We start from the raw sequence: 6,000 nt of genomic DNA, 5'->3' as shown, positions 1-6,000 counted from the left end.
GAAGGTAGATTATGGAGAAGAAAGCGTTTTTACTACCTTCTGACTGGCCATATATGATGTTTATGGAGATTCCAAATGCTTTTTATTGAACATAGTGGATCATTTCATTTATCAAACTTTTACTTTGGATTACTTCAAAAGTAATCCAGTGGATTTCTAATTCTCTGGCAATGCACACCTAAAGGAACATGAAACAGTTGTTTTGGAGCAAATGTGAACGGATCAGCTCATCGGAAACACCTTCATTCTTATGGCTGAGATCCCGTTAACGGGATCGACTTGACAACAGCCAGTGAAAGTGCAGGGCGCCAAATTCAAACAACAAAAATCTCATAATTAAAATTCCTCAAACATACAAGTATTTTACACCATTTTAAAGATAAACTTGTTGTAAATCCAGCCACAGTGTCTGATTTCAAAAAGGCTTTACGACGAAAGCACACCAAACGATTATGTTAGGTCCGTACCTAGTCACAGAAAAACACAGCCATTTTTCCTGCCAAAAATAGGAGTCATAAAAAGCAGAAATAGAGATATAATTAATCACTAACCTTTGATGTTCATCAGATGACACTCCAAGGACTTCATGTTACACAATACATGTATGTTTTGTTCGATAAAGTTCATATTTATATCCAAAAATCTTAGTTTACATTGGCGCGTTATGTTCAGTAATGTTTTGCCTCCAAAACATCCGGTGATTTTGCAGAGACCCACATCAATTTACAGAAATACTCATAATAAACATTGATAAAAGATGTAAGTATTATACATGGAACTTTAGATAAACTTCTCCTTAATGCAACCGCTGTGTCAGATTTTTAAAAAACTTTGCGGAAAAAGCACACCATGCTATAATCTGAGTACAGCGCTCAGAGCCCAAACAAGCCATACAGATATCCGCCATGTTGTGGAGTCAACAGAAGTATAAATATTCACTTACCCTTGATGATCTTCATCAGAATGCACTCCCAGGAATCCCAGTTCCACAATAAATGTTTGTTTTGTTCGATAACGTCCATAATTTATGTCCAAATACCTCCTTTTTGTTCGAGCGTTTAGTTCCAAAATCAAAATTGATGATGCGCAGGCCAGACGAAAAGTCAAACAGTTCCGTTACAGTTTGTAGAAACATGTCAAACGATGTATAGAATCAATCTTTAGGATGTTTTTAACATAAATTTTCAATAATGTTTCAACCGGAGATTTCCTTTGTCTGTAGAAATGCGATGGAACCCAGCTAACTCTCACGGGGGCGTGCCTGAGTAAGCTCGTGGCACTCTGCCAGAGCCCTGACTCAAACAGCTCCCATTCCCCCCTCCTTCACAGTAGAAGCATAAAACAAGGTTCTAAAGACTGTTCACATCTAGTGGAAGCCTTATGAAGTGCAATAAGACCTCATAGACACTGTATATTGCATAGGAAAACCTACAAACCTCAGATATCCCACTTCCTGGTTGGATTTTTTCTCTGGTTTTTGCCTGCCATATGAGTTCTGTTATTCTCACAGACAACATTCAAACAGTTTTAGAAACTTCAGAGTGTTTTCTATCCAAATATACTAATAATATGCATATCTTAGCTTCTGGGACTGAGTAGCAGGCAATTTGCTCTGGGCACCTTATTCATCCAAGCTACTCAATACTGCCCCCAGCCATAAGAAGTTTTAACACAGGCGGGAGGTAAAAAAATGAACAGATCAGAGGCAGTGGTTGTGATTCCTTTTCTTGTGACTGTTTACTAAACGGGTTTTCTTTCACCCCACAAAATAACTCCAGTACAGGGTAACGTCCAACGCTGAAACACCAGCGTAACAATACAAATAAACATAAACTAAGCCTTTGACCAAAAGGCCGTGGCCAAAAAGGGAAAGCAAAACAACAAACGGCTACTCCTGTCTTTAGACTATCGTCTAGACATAATAGTTACAGGAGGAATGCTTCTCTCTACCTAAAGCCTGCCTTGGTGAACAGAGAGTCAAGGTGCCCCAGTAAACAAAGCTTTCTCTGAGATAGGAAAATCCGACGTCCTCCCAGGTCCTCGTCTCTATTCTCCCCCATTCTCCCCCAGCTGCTCTCCCGGCACCCCTATACAGAGGAAGACACAAAGCAATTAGTGGGCCCATGTGTGTACTAATTGGCTTTACACTGAGTACCTATCCCCCGAGGAGGGTGAAGTTGTGTCGTCTTCCTCTGACTGGTCACTGAACTCTCACACAAAGCATACACATGTCAAGGAGGGCTTCTAAAACAAGAGTACTCCTTAAATGAGACTCCCTATTGAAACTGTATTATGAAAGGCTTCCCCCCTATTCCCCACATCCCTCTTCATCATTGGCCTATAACCCATGCATGTTATGCATTAAACAATGCAACAGTGACTACGCCAAGTTAATCGACTGAGAGGTTAATAATCTTGGGCTTGTTTCACTTAACACCATCTATGAATGAATGACTGAAAATGACTAAGTTGGCGGCCAGACTGGTTCTCCTGTTTAATAAAGGTACAAAAATTAAAATGTGGTCACACAACCCCACAACTCCAAAACACTCTCAGACCCTGTTCTTCTGCGGAGATTGACTGCATTTCCGCCTGGATACAATCCGCATGACTGCTGGGCCCTGGCCCCAGTAGCCCTTAGCCATTTGAAGATGCATTTAATGACCCAGAAAATACCATGAGTCATAAATAACACACTGTGTGGAGAGTGGAGTGATTTGTCGAAAGGAAACCTACCTGCTCAGAGATGGGCCTGCAAGGAGCCTGAGGGAGAATTTACTAACAGCTCTCTGCTTTGCATAGAAGTCTTCAACTTCATCGTCTTTTAATAACAAAGAGTTCGATCAAAACTAATTTTGTGTCAAAACAACTCAAACAAAATCTGTTGGAAGGACTTCAGTAATGGTTGATATTGGCTAGGCTGACAGGGCAGCCAACACATGTTATACCAAACACACAAATACCTGCAACTAAAAAATGATCAAAATTTCACAATGAAATACCAACTCATGTATGCTCAAGTTCATCAACAACAAGAATGATTGTCTCATGTTGTTTTCCCACCAGGAGCTGCATTTCAATCATTCATGTTCCGAAAGGTACAGGCGGTGCATGTGAGGCCTGAAAACCTTCTTCCACTCTGGTTTCTCTGGATAAATATTGACTGGGTGCAGGACACATTGTCTTCATCTGCAGCATGGAGCAGGGTGGCATAGAGCAGAGAACCAGTAATGAGTATACTGGGTCTATAAGGAATGTTATGTGGGAATTCCATCAACAAAAACACAACATTATTAAATAGTGGACAGTTGATGAATGTGGACATGACATGCATTTTGAGAGATTAAACAGTATTCACCATCAAGGGCATTCCTGCAGATTATAAATCGGGGATATTAAATGTTAAAACCTAAACAATGGTTACTATTGTTTCGTTTTAAGGAATTATGGAAACCATGTGGATTATCCCATTGTGAATGGATAAATGCTATATTGTTCTATAATGTCCATTCATTCAGTCTTTCTATAATGTTTCTGGCCATGCTATCATAGGTCATCAACTTATTGTTGAGGTCTGTTAGAAATGCCGTAGCATGGCTGGTATTCTCCTGGGCCCTGAGAGCAGAGCAGTTCCAGAACAGTTTGGCTGTTATTATTAAGCTGTCCAGCTGAGCAGGAGAACGTTCTGTGCCTAGCTAGGATGCATTGTACTGCTATCATATGGAAAAACGTTCACATTTTAGCATGCATGCACCTATTCTTTAGGGTGTAATGAAATACATTTATTGGGCATACTTTGGAAGGTTTAGGCTAGACTAGATAAAACAATCAGGTATGCCTATAGGAAACATATGTTGTCTGATTACATTTGTATGACGTTTTTCAACCTGATAACAGCTTCCTCTAACTTGCTTCCTCTAACTTCCATTTGTTTTACAGTATTCACAGCAGGCTCCACCCCTCTGGTGATCAAATACTAATCAACCTAAGGTTTATAGAAGTGCTTTATAGCTACTAGCACAATTACTGATGAAAAGCACAGTTAACAAATAATGTTGCATAAGCACTTTTTTAAATGCTAGAATGTGTGCACAAACACATACACCCTTTCCAACACACAAGCAGTCGCAAACGCATGTCATCCCATGCACACAACTATGAACACTCACACACTACTCACTCACTCACTCACTCACTCACTCACTCACTCACTCACTCACTCACTCACTCACTCTCTCACTCACTCACTCACTCACTCAATCACTCACTCACTCACTCACTCACTCACTCACTCACTCACTCACTCACTCACTCACTCACAGAGCCTCTTTCACAGACAGCTGACACTGCAGTCTGAAATGGAGATTCCACTGCACGGTAAATTGTACCGTGACAGTGCGCTGTGGTGACATGGCGATTGTGCAATGTTACACGCTTCTCGTCACACTTTGCCGGACCGATCCATTGCATGACGGGGTTCATTTGATCTCCCCCACTGATTCGGCATGCGGACCCTCACCATAGTTGAAGTGATAGAATAGAGATTAGCTCATTGTGACCTTCAGTAGAATGAACAGGAACCCCAAATACCCCCTCCCATCACATCATCACTGCGCCAAATCAAGACAGCAACCATCAATGCCACTCTCCTTACACAGAGTCTGGTGCTACTTACTTCCACTCTAGAATCTGATTCTGTGTTGTCTCAGATGCAAAATAGACCAGTTTAGAGAAACACTATTCTGGGAATAACGAGAAGGTACTTGGCACTACTGTAGCAAAGATCCATGAGAGCAGTGGCGATTTTAGCATGTAAATCTTGGTGGGGCAAACTCAACAACCAAAAAATGTTGATGCATGCCAGCAAAGACACTACACAAGACAACACTAAACAATGCATTAATTGCACTGTAATGGCGACAAGCGATGCCCACAAACTGTTAGGGCCTACATAAAGCTGTCCCAACAGCAGAGCTTTCTTTCCAGCACAATGAAGTTCATCCTTACCACCGCTAAACCTGGCTATCAGTGGAACCTTCTCTGGCCTTCAGCCTCGTTTACTGCCTTTAAAAAAAACATAGCTCACATGGCTGACTTGCTTCAACAAATGTGGTTTCTATTGACAATTGAGATATACAAACTATGGCATAAAGGAACAATGAGCGGATAAGAGGCATTCCGTCATTTCGATTAAGACATTACTGAGCGAGCGATGACGAACGTAGTCAATATAATTATGTGTTCAGCACCTTTGAAATGTACAGCGACAGAATGCAGAACATGGGCTGCTCTTACAGAAATGTCCCTGTACACCAAGTCACAACCGTAGGATAAATAAAGGGGGCACATAAGCAGACAATGAAACCTCTTACAATATTAGATTATGAAATTTCTCAAAAACAGGTTATAGGCTACATGTACAGTACCACCGAGTCAGAACAGTAACGTTAGGTGAAATTAAGTGGTGAAAATAGACCAAATTATTACGGTGAGGCACATGGGCTACTAACAGCTTACTACGCAACATACACTTAGTATTACTTTCTTAGCTATAGTATACATATCTCCCTTACATATTACATCATTTATGCAGCAGCATACAACACATTTTTGGACTCATCTTGGCTTGTGATGTGCTCATAAAGCTGGTGCGGCGGTTTTGTCATCAAACTTTGTCATCAAAGTCTGGTATTCTCTGGATTTATGGTGGGAATGCTAAAAAAAAAACACACAGCCACTCCATTGAATAGCAGGCTACTGGTTGCTTTGCACTGCTTGCAGTTAGCCACTGATTCCTTCCAAAAGACTCATTGAATTTGCAATTTCCAACTTGTTGTGTAGTCTTTATGTCCAATGGCCGATGAGCACCGATACGTTTTATCGATAATTTCGCTTCATTATTTCTCTTCATATGACAAGGATTAAAAAGGATTTGCCAGTAGATTGTCGACTTGATTCATGAGGATGACTGCTAGCTAAGACTTTGAAAGTAAGATGTTG

Source organism: Oncorhynchus clarkii, chromosome 16, assembly GCF_045791955.1.
Source record: "Oncorhynchus clarkii lewisi isolate Uvic-CL-2024 chromosome 16, UVic_Ocla_1.0, whole genome shotgun sequence".
NCBI lineage: Eukaryota > Metazoa > Chordata > Actinopteri > Salmoniformes > Salmonidae > Oncorhynchus > Oncorhynchus clarkii.
This window is presented reverse-complemented; position numbering follows the sequence as displayed.